Consider the following 12,041-nt stretch of genomic DNA (forward strand, 5'->3'; position numbering starts at 1 on the left):
TCCCTGCCGCTTCCTGGAGTAGGGGCTGGGCCAGGGCTATGCTTGGGGCAGGTGGCAGTGGCACGGGGAGGGGGGACTATGTGGAAGGGGACTGTAGCCACTCCAAAATTTGCCATAGCCTGCCTCCCAGCCCCATCCCCACCCACCTACCCTGGGTGCAGCCCCAGCCCAGTCCCCCGCATTGGGAAGAAGCTGGCACAGCCCCCAGCCCTAAGCCCACAGCGAGCAGCCCACCCTTGCCCCACGCACAAATAGGATGGTCATCACAGAGGACATTCCCGTTTTCTGCTACTCTGTCCTCTATTGATACAAAACCCAATGCCTTTGTCCTCTTTTTCTCTTCAGGAGAAAAATAGAGGACAAAAGCATCTGGTTGTGAATCAATAGAGGATAGAGGACAACCGGACTGTCCTCTATGATGGCCACCCTATGCACAAATCCATGGGGGCATATGCCCCATGTCTCTCCCAGGGGTGAACACAGTGGCAGGAGCTGCCCCAACTCCACCCCCCAGATGAGCTGCTCACAGCTCTGTCACATGCCCTGCCTGGGCAGGGCCTGTCCCAGCTCTACTCCCTCCCTCATCATAGAGGCCTTGATCTGCCCTCCCTATGCCCCATCCCTCCCCCACACCCCTTTCCCCCCACAGACCTACTGGCCAGATGCTGCTCTCCAAGCTGTAAACAGCATTTACCCATGACATTAATCAGGCACATTGGCCAAAAAAAGCTTATTGCTGACCATATCAATTTTCCTTTTATTGGTACCAATTCGATATGGACTGATATAATGGCACACCTGTAGTCACATCTATGCGAGAGTAGGCTGATACATTTAAACATGCAGTTAGTTCATTATGGGCCAAGTCTGAGGTGCTGCTTTAGAAGATAAAAGTTATCAAATACCCATTTCAACCTTAAATTAGTTTATGATATAGTTATAAAATCCTCAGAAAAATTAAATGAACTGAATAGTGCTTTAGGCAAAGTTAGCAATATCCTGGGATTCTGTAATTATGGTTACAGGATTTTGGTATTTAATTGGACAGGACAGTCTGTTTTACCCATTTAGCGTGGGGTGTAATCTGGTGTGGAACGGGAGCCACGTGGTAGCTCAGGAAAAGCAAGGTTGCAGGTCAAGAAGGGGGGATGGAGAGAAGAAGGGAAGAGCGAGGGGAGGGGAGGGGAAGGGGGCTAGTATCCATAGCCTATGAAACTAAAGCAGCAAACAGTGGATGACCTAGTGACATCATCATCAATTAAGCAATTAACTGCTTGTTCACAGGTGCTCCCTCCCACCCAGCCTGATAGCCACTGCAGAAGACCGGGAAAGTGCCTGGCCTGCTGCTGCCTTCCCCCCCTTCATGTGGGCTGTGTTGTCTGGCAGGGCCTGCTACCACCTCCTTCCCACCTCAAAGGCCCAGGAAGGGAGTGCTGCTGCCATGTCCATGCTGCTGTGTTATCAGTTAACTGATATAATCAGAGAAGGTTAAACTGATATTTTTTTAAAACAATGTTTACATCCCTAATTTGCTCTGCTCTATCTGCTATGTCAGGATCAACATGTCTTTCTTTACCTGAATTACTTTTCCCTTTCTCCAAGATACCTAAAGGTTACTTAATCAGCAAGCAAATTGCTTATGTATGTGACAGTTACTTTACTGAAAGGACAGAACATAACTGCTTTATAATGGTTTAATTTATGTATTTTAATTGGGTCTTATACCTTAAGGAACCTTATGAAACAGGAAGCCACCAGTTGAGAGTATGACTACAGTTTTAGAGATGAAAAAAAAAATGTGGCTCAGCACACTAACGTGTGAGAGGCAGAACTTGTTTAATGACTGCAAGGTAAATTAAGAAACTTTTAATCAGAACTTGGCTTACAACAGCTATCAGAGTTGCCTACCCCTCATGTATTCAAACCCAGAATACAGATTCTACTTTTCTAGAGTCTTGGAGGTCATTAGATTGGTCATTTTAATGCAGCATGCTAGAGAGAGAGGCGCTCTTACTGAAACATACTAGAACTACTGAATTAGGAAATCATCAACTAGGGTAAACAACAAATATTGAACAATTCCCGGTATTATAACAATTATTGCATTCTCTCTTTAATTACCTCTAGAGTTATTACAGACAACTGTTTATATCAGATCTCTTCACTTATTCAAGTTAGTTTATTAGAACTTTGTTAAAACTGAAGCTCATGTTTTGAACAGAGACATTCCTAAAAGAAACAAAAAGTTAGATTAAAAAACAACAACACAGCACTGTTTTTAATTTGATTAGAATACTGACTGTGGCAAAATTAGCAAAACACCAAGAAAAAAAAAGGACTTCTGAAACAAGCAATCTTTCATATGCGACTCTTCTGCCTTATCTACCCTACTCTTTTGACATCTGCTATAGTATTGATAGGCTAGGGACAGACATTCAAAAAGCCTGAGCCTGAACTGATTTAATCTTTGCAGGTTAGTCTAACCTGGCTAGGCTGAACCAGTTTGTAACCACAGACGCATCCCCTCTGGACTGAAGAAATGCAGGCACATCCCTACAGTGGCACAGGCTAGAAGCTGGGGGGCACTAGAGCAGCCCTCCCTTCCCTTCCATTATGCTGAGCTGAGGAGGGCATGGCATGGCCAGGCCCCCCACCAGCCCAGCAGGGAGTTGATAATAGAGCATTCATCAGCCCATCAGAAAACAAAAGCCTCTCATTAGTTCAAGCTCTTCTTAAACCACTTTTTCCAAGGAAGGAACCGAGGGTATTACCAGCTGACCTGTTGATTAGCTTCAAAAAAGCCTTAAGCAGACACTGTCCTGTTTGCCTTACACAGACACCTCTCAGCATTAGCTAGCATACCACATGCTGGCTACTCAGTGTTGTGCGAGAGGGGAGGGGGGGAATCCCTGCTTGAGCAAGGAGTGGTGGTGGGGAGGTAGGGAAGGAGGAAGCCAGGCAGATGCCACTGTACCTGCAGTCTCCGCTGTAACTCCAGCAAGGGAGCAGAGGGGAGGGGCTCTCTGGAGCACAGAGCCTGGCCCAGGGCTGCAAAGCATCTGGGATGCTGGTTTAAGTGAAACCAGGAAAAGTACCAATGCTCCTAAGACTATGATAAGCCACTTTAAGTGACTACCAATTTGAAGCATCTCCTTTTAAGAGCTGCCCACCTTGACATTTTAAGGCCCCGATTTCCAGAAGGGCTGACCACTCATCCTCTGAAAGGTTAGGACACTTTTTAAAGCATCTAGATAGTATGTAAGCATTTCCAGCTGTTGTCATCCAGCTGCAAAGATGCTAGAGTGGCCAACCCGCAGCTCCGGAGCCACATGCAGCTCTTCAGAAGTTAATATGCATCTCCTTGAATCTTTGCATAAGTACACAGTGACCAGCTTCCATAGCTCTTATGTCACATCATGTGATGTGACTGCTTGCAGTGAGCTCATTACTCAGTTTGGACTCTGGAGCTGCAGGTGTAGCACAGGGGTGGCCAACCAACAGAAGAAAGAGTTCTAGTGAAGAAGCACCTTTAAGGCAACACACATCCTTGCTACATGAACAGAAATGTAGTTGCTACTCCTCCCATATTTGGATGCACTCTCTCTCTTTCTGCGCTGTGTCCACAGGGCCCACAATTTAGGTACCATCCTGAACAGAAGACACAAGACTGATGTTGCTTTCACTGAGCATGCCAAGGACAAAGCAGAGAAGACAGCCTTGCCAAAGGTGTGCCTTATACAGTCTGCACAAGTTGCAATTACTACATATGTCTAAGTCAAGTATCTTGTATCATTTATAGAAGTCGGGCTACAACTAACCTTACCAAAGGCAACTCCTTGCCTGCCACAAATCAATAACTGCTTTCTTTAGGTGGGATCATCAATTACCTACCGAAGCAAAAGGATTACACATCCAAAATTCCTTAACATTGAAAAAAGTACCCTACACATTGCCACATTTTTCTAACAAATGTTTCACTGATTCAGTATAAAGAAGGAAAACCTGCAACCCTATCTATCTGAACTGTAACATATCCTTCTAGGCCCCTGGACTCAATATTGTAGTATTCATTTTATGCATACTGTGCACTCTAAAAATATCTTGCAGTTTGGAAGCTGAGATATTAAGACTCCTAGAAGCTATGCTGCAAAATATGATTCTTTAAGAAGTGTGGTATTAAAGGCAATATCCAAGCAGAACTCCAAAATACCCAATTACCATTTTGGAATGTAAGCTACACTTATAGTAACTGAAGATAGAATGTACCCAAGGGGGTGGGGGATAAGCTTTGTGCAAGAAAGGACCCAGAAACACCCACATAAGGTGTAAAGGACAACACTTTGAAAATTACTTTTATCACAAATTTTATTGAAACCAGCAGGTAATCTAAGGCAAAAAATAACTAAAACCAGAACAATACAATGCTGAAGCAGTCATACTAATACCAGATGCAAAGTTTAGCCTTTCAATTACTTCTAATGAACTACCATGAAAGACGTAGAAACAGCAGTCTACACCTGCCAAAAAAATGAAAGGGGTGCATTACATTTCTACAGAAAATAAGTATTGCAAAGGGCACAGTCACAGGACCCTGTCATTTGCTACATCAAGGATGGGAGGAAAGCACTTTTTCCTTCTATAATTTGGTACAATTATTGGTTACCAATGCAACAACACAACAACATGCACTTATTGGAAGATTCTTGACTGTCTAGTACAAACCAAGTTAACAGGATGGACAGCAAGCTTGGAGTGGAAACTCTACTTCTATATAGACCTCTGAAGTCCAAAAAATGTATTCCTTTCCACACAATTGGATTTTTAGTTTTAAAAAGACACTGTACTGAACATTTTTGCAATATAATATTTTGGAGACTTTGAAAGAATTATCCAACTTTTTGGCCTAGATCCAGCACGCAAGCATGGATGAGCATAATTAGGGAGTGAAGGGCCAGAAGGGCACCAGCCCCAGGCTTCAGAATACCCTCCTCCCACCCCGAACTTGTTACTACAGCAGGGGTAACCCTGTGCTATCCAGCTCTGGGAGGCAGGCAGTACATCTGGGGCATGAGAGGGGGTGAGCTGAATGTCCACTCCCCGCTGCTCCTGGAGTTTTCTTACAGTAGGGCACAGCCCTGAACCCAGCAGTATATCTGGGCATATCTGGGCTGAGCTAGAGCAAAAGGGACCAAGCCCAATGGGCAGCTCCCAGGGAGCCTGCACCATGAGGCTGCTGCTGCCAGACTCTGTGCCACTGCTGCCTGGCTTCTCTGCACGGAGAGCGGCATCCCCTCCCCTGCCATAGATGCTGAATGACCTATGTGCCTCTGCAAGCATGGATCTGGGCTAGGTCCAGCAGGCAGGCATGCTCCCTTTAGCAGTGATATATTTTTCTTTTGCAGTATGCACAGTCCTTTGGAGACACTGAGCAATTGCTCCACTTTTCCTCTCCAACAGCAAACCCGAGTAATTCTCTCTCGCTCTCTTTATTCAGGATGCGAGAGAATTAGATCAATTAACACAAGCAACAACAACGTCTTTAAAATGTAAATGACACCCAACTTAATATCTTTCTTCTGTTACAAATGATGAACCTATAACCCTTCCTGGGGTCTGAGACTGAGACATGGAAGAGGGCAAGCTAGCTAAAAGTCAATATAGATGAACGAAACAAAGTGATACTGGTGTGCAGACTAGACAAAGCTTGCACCCATCTCTTTGAACCAGGGATGTGTACCTGTAACTTTGGGTATCTAGTTCAGGGGTACTCAGCCCCTGGCCTACAAAACATATCTGAGCCACAGAGCCATGTAATCCAGACTGCCGGTCTCCCCATGTAGCCAGAAATTTGGCAGTAGGTGAGCGATGGCAATTAACACGGCCACCCCCACTGCTCCCCTGCTGCCAAATTTCCAAGCCCCACACAGCTCTACATTGGGTCCTAGCTGGGCCAGTACCACACACCAGATCTGGCCCAGGGACACACCTGGCACTGCTCATCCAGCTCATAAGCCAAAAAGATTGGGCAACACTGGTCTAGTTAAAGACCCAGATACCAGTTTTCAGAAAGTAGCCAGAAAGGGCTTTTCCTCACTGAGGTTTGCTCAGGAGGTTGCAGTCTTCCTTCCTGGGTACAGACCTTGCTGCTCCAACTGGTGATATTGCCAGCTCAACCCTAGATTACTGTAATGCTTGTGGTTACATTGTAAACATGTTGAAGCCAGAGGAGAATTCAGCACCCAAATCATTAGAAGGCATCCTTGCTTATGCACATATTACAATTGAGGCAAAATAATCTGCATGCAGAGCTAAAGGGCCTTACATATACTTACAAAAGCCCAAAGGAATATTTTCAAAGTCACAAAAAAACCAGTTTAGCACCAAATTCCCTATAGCTTTTAAATGGCTAAAACGTAGGCACCTGCCTGTTTTTAGAGCTTTCCCAAGTCTCCTTGTGGATGTTCTCTATACAAGAGATCACCTCTTTTCCAGTATGATATGTTGCAAGCTGCCCACAGCACAGGCAATAGGCTGCCTGCTAGGACATCCTTCAAGGCAAGGTATTTTTCTATCCTCCACCCCCAACAGGATGGACAAAGCTGAACTTCTGAGACTTTTCAAAACTGTTTAATTCTGCTTTTAAAAACAGCTGCTGGAATGTTTTAGTAGTTACAATTTGGGATATACACTTTGGATATACACTAGGAACTAAGTCTGAAATCAGAGGCCCCACTCTAGTTAGAACATGATTTCTCCACCATTCAATATAGCTATAAGCAACAGGACCAAGCCCTAGAAGAGAATCAAAAGGAGAGAGGGAGGGAGGTCTGTAAAAGTGGAACAGTTGCCACTAGAGGAGCCCGAAGGTTAACATCATGGTGTGAAGGCTCAGGCCACTGTAACCAGAGTTTGAAAAAGGAAAAGGGCCTCGTCTGATCCCTCCCCTTAGGATTACAGGAAAGTAGGGCTGGAAGGTACCTCACAAGGTCAGCTAATCCAGATCCCTGCTCAATGCAAGATCATCCCTGAATAAACCATCCTAGCCAAGTGTCAGTCTGAGCTGCTCCTAAAAATTTCTAGGGATGGAGATTCCACAATTTTTCTAGGTAGCCTGTTCCAATGCTTGACCACCCTCAGTCGCACCTTGTGTGCCTTCCGGCTTTTCTGCCTCTCTCCAGTTACCTGTGCCAGCTGTGAAGAGACAGAAATCAGGGATGAAAATACTCATTACTCTGTCTTTCCTCCAGTACCATTTTTGTCTCTTATCCCACAAGAAACTCCAGAGATCAGAAATACAGCTGTGCCACAGGTTCACAAATTAATGCAATTCAAAAGTTGTAGCTAGTGAACGTTGCTCTACTATGACTTAGCAAGGTTGCGATCCAGAGGAGCACCAAGAGCTGCCTGCATACTCAGGAAAAGGATATCTGGTAATTTATACTCCAATTTCAGAGGTCCTCTCTATATCCATACACAGTATAGTTGTTAGAATTGGATATTTGAAAGGTCAAATAAAGTTGGGTCAATTGACTGGTCAAAAATTGTAAACAATTGCCAAGAGGTCCAAATTATACACAGTAAAAGCACAAATTTTCCATTAAGAAATGCGTCAAAAAACAATTAAAAAAAATAATACTTCTGCCAAGAAAACAACAACAACAACAACAAATGTAGTTTTTTTTGTAATTTGCTATAATCTTTGACCGGTCAAAAATACAGGCAATTGACTAGTCAATCGATAATATTTGACCAATCAATTGACCATCTTGCCAATCCCAATAATTGTTTTTACATAAAGAATAAAATCTTTAGTTTTGCGAGAAAAAGCTTATTTCTTACTCCGAATAAGTACTTTACACAAACTCTTTTTAAAGTCCCACTTTATGTAGCACCAATTCTTAAGCAGGACAAAGGTCAAAGTTAATGCAGGTTAGAAAGCACAGCAAATCACTGCAATGATGTTTTTGAGCAGACTCTTGCAGGTTAAAAGCAACACTCCCTCCGAAACCCAAACAGCACAATGACAAACAATTATAGAAAAGTCTGGATCTCAGTTAACTTATTTATAAGTTATTTATCCATACGCTCCTCTGAAGTCAAATTGATGCATTCCTTTCTACATAGTTGAGTTTTTAGTTTTAAAAGCATCTAAAAACTGTATAAACAATTAATTCTGCAACAAACCATGCGAGTAATATTGTTCTGAAGGAGCATGGAAAAGTTCTTATCTGGTCCCTGATGCTGATTATTTCGCACCAATGATGCTTAAACCAGGGTGCCGCAGTACTCTGTGGCGCTTTCAAGGGTGCCACACAATGCTAGTATTGTTAGGTGTGCAAACATGATTCACAAGATAAATCCAAACCTTTCAAATACAAAACCATATCATTAAAAACATTCTGATCTGTTGTGATCTTTCTGAGATGTCTGCAACAGAAAAATTGCTCCATTATTTCTCTGTAGTCAGAAACTGAACGAAAACTAAGAGCTGGCATTTTCCAAGGGATGTCTCAAGACTAAGGAGTGCCTCAATTCTAGAAATGTTGAGAACCACTATTTTACAGTTTCAGAACAAATCTGTTATACAATTCTTAAATTGTATAACTAGTCAAAAGTTTTGTTTTTTTTATTTAAGTTTGCCTCAAGGACCTCTCATCATGCTAAGACCACAGCATTGCATTATTCCTTGATTACTCCAGTTTGCCAGCTACTAGTTTTAGCCCAAATATTGGGCCATTTTGAGTAGAGGTGCAATTCAGCGTAATTAATGCAGCTTAACTTCATTTTGTATTACCTATCATTGCTATATTCTTTTGCAGTTACTGTTGTAACTATCCGTGTGTGGGCATATCAAGTACAGAGACAATGTGCCTGTGTGTGTGCCCGTGTTCCCACAGCAGCAGCTTGCACTCTCCTCAGAGAGAGCTGACCACCCCAGCAGTACCACATGCCAAGCCCTGCAGTGACTAGGCTTCCTGTGGCAGCAGCCAGCAACCTGGCAAGTTGGAGTGCTAGCAACCTGAGCAGCACCATGGTCAGAAACTCCACCCCCACAGCCAAAGTGGTTGGGCTGCCGGCAGCAGCCAAAAACACCATGGTCAGATACTCTATTACGGTGGCCAGAGCCCCAGCTTACCACAGCAACAGCCAGACCCCTATTTTTTCAGGGGCATGTGCAGCTCCACCAGCAACTTGGGCAGAAGCTCCTCTATTGTGACCAGAGCCAGGGCTCTGGCCACCATGGCAGGGCTTCTTACAGAGGCAGCCACTGGCAACCAAAGCAGTACCACAGGTCTCCACTGTGGTAGTCCATATCCCAGTGAGAGCTGGGGTGCTGGCAGCATCAGTGGCACCCCAGGCAAAACCTACTACTGCAGGTATAGCCAGGCCTCTGGCAAGGTAGTGAGCAGGATCTGGGTTTTCTGTTTCCCACGGAAAAACAAAGTAAACCACAGATTTTGCCTTTTACTAGAGGCAAATGTGGATGTCTCGTTTTATCAGAGAAACCCGTGGACTTAACAATTTTGCAATGACAAGGAGTGGGAGGAAGGTGGCGAGACAGGGGGCACCACATTCACGTACAGTACATGGCCCCAGGCAGCCTGCAGAGCAGCTCCAGCAAGTAAGGGGGTGTAAAAAGAGGGATTTTGGCCCCTGTAGGGAGGCAGGGAGCTGGGCAGGGCTGGGGCTGCTGCCCAGCCAGGTAGTGTTTGGGGCCTGGGGCTGCAATGCATGGCTGCAGGGCCCCAGCAAGGAGCAGGACTGGGCTACAGGTAGCTCGTCCAGGGGAGGGAGAGGGTCGGCTCCCCACTGCCCCGTGCACTCCCAGGGGGCAGGGGGGACCTGCACCACAGAGCTGTACACAGGGCAGGCGCAAGCTGCAGTCTCCCACCCTGCTTCCCTCCCTCAGATCCTCAGCAGCCTGGTGGGCATGACCCAGCACAGCAGGGAACAGCCAGGCCGCACAGGGATCTCCTCACTGCTGCGAGCTCCACGCTCCCTGGTGATGTGCATCCTGTGCATGCCACTGCTTTGAGGAGCTCAGCCCCACGCACAAGAAGCGTGTCACCAGGGCAGCACAGAGATTGCAGCAGCGAGCAGGTTCTCCACGCAGCTCCCCTGCTCCCTGCCGCACCAGGTCATGCCCACCAGGCTGTAGAGACCCCTGGGGAGGGCAGCAGGGAGCAGCAGGTTCACAAAGAGAAACTGCTCACCGCTGCGAGCCCCACCCTGCTTCCCTCCCCCAAGGCCTCTGCAGCCCGGCAGGCACAACATGGCATGGAGCAAAAGGAGCGGTGCGGGGAAGCTGCTCGCTGCTGCAAGCTCCACGCTGCCTTGGTGACATGCCCCCGGTGTGCAGGGCTGAGCCCTTCATGCAGGAGGCATGTCACCAGGGCAGCATGAAGCTCACAGCAGCAAGGCGATCCCCACATGGCTCAGCCATTCCCTGCTGCACCAGGTCGTGCCCACTGGGCTGTGGAGGTCCCAGTGGAGGGAAGTAGGGTGGGAGCCCAAGCCTGCAGCCTGCACCTGCCCTGCGTATAGAGCTGGGGGGCACGGGTCCCCCCTACCCCCCCAAGAGTGCACGCAGTGGTGGGGAGCCACCTCACCCAAGTCTGCAAGGGGGTGGGGGTGGGGGGGGCCTATGGACCTGAGTCTGTAGTCCTGGCAAGTATGCAGATGACACACTAATTGCATTAGTCATCTTCCACACTATTTGTTTGGCTCCTCAGAGTTTAAATTGAAACTGAACAAGCTTATTAGTTAAAATGGTCTTTGAGGTCACTAGAATCAAATTGTGTTCTGGAAGCTGTTTTCTAAGAAATGCCTTAATATGATGTCAAAAGATGCCAGACAGACATCCAGATCACAGACGTGAACAGGACTCACCTCAAAGTGGTCAGGTTTAAACTCAAAGTTGCCCTGTATTTCAGACCCGCTCAAACTTTTTGGTGCAACTGCTTCAGTTTAAGTACAGGCTCAAAGCTAGACCTGAGTTAGGACAGAGTACACTCCAAAGCTTGTCAAACCTCTCTCAATTATACAATATAAAAGGAGCCTTGGAGCTCAAAACGATGTTGCCCACATTCCCATCTTGAACCCTTTTTCCCAGTCTAAACAAAGCCTAAGTTAGCTAAGCCTCAAATCCACAATACACCAGTTTTTTTTCATTCCAGCTAATATTTACTATCCTGTTTATGATCAAACTTGGATGTATCCGAGAGTTCCTAAATCCTCTAGCCTGGAAATCTTCAAAATGTTTATACAAGGAACATTACACTGACCCAGAACCCAAAACAGAAAAGTCAAATATGGTCTACACACCAGGTATAAACATGATCCTAATAAGCCACATTCCAATTAAGGAACCCTTCTGCTGTTAGTATTCTCCCACAAAGAAGAAACTGCAAACCATCAGATCATGTAGCTAATCTAACTCTTGGTATCTACAAAATACTGTCCTGACTAAAAATGTCTGATGTGCTGCAAATGTCATGAAATCCAAACCACCAATGCGTTTTGCCTTTTCCATTCCCTTCAGCAGCAAAAGTGATGCTAATCAACTCCAGCAGCAAGTCCACTGCTTTTGTGTTTAGCAGACAGATACATGCCCAGTGGCAATCAAACCATGCAGGAATAGCTCAAGATTCTGCCTATACTTTAAAACCTAAGACTTACTGAACATGCTCATTAGAAGCACAAATTGCAAATTAAAGAAGAAGGACATTGGGATGCTGGCACTGATGAGAGTATAAAGGAGATGAAACCATCTAAAGGTAAATAGAGGGGAATAAGTGCTGTATTCATGAGATCCTGAACTCTGTCCACATTTGCCCAATATAAACTGCTACCAACAGAATACTTCTTAAATAGTGAAGGAGTAAAAGTTATTGAGCCTCAACAAAACCAGAACCCAATGCCATCGCTGCCTTAAGGAAAGGAAAACAAAACAGCATGCTCTAGAGCAGCAGTCAGCCACCTAAGCCCATGGTGGCATTTTATCTGGCCCACACAGCTAGGGGGTTTCTAAAGCATTTAGG

At 45.6% G+C, this 12,041-nt stretch overlaps 1 protein-coding gene across 5 annotated transcripts in view; it reads right to left on the reverse strand.

Annotated features, from left to right (window-relative positions):
- ARHGAP29 (Rho GTPase activating protein 29) overlaps window positions 1-12,041 on the reverse strand; it is a 160,462-nt gene that overhangs the window by 77,282 nt on the left and 71,139 nt on the right. The gene's annotated exons all lie outside the window — the stretch shown is intronic.

Source organism: Alligator sinensis, unplaced genomic scaffold (genome assembly GCF_000455745.1).
Source record: "Alligator sinensis unplaced genomic scaffold, ASM45574v1 scaffold199_1, whole genome shotgun sequence".
Classification (NCBI taxonomy): Eukaryota; Metazoa; Chordata; order Crocodylia; family Alligatoridae; genus Alligator; species Alligator sinensis.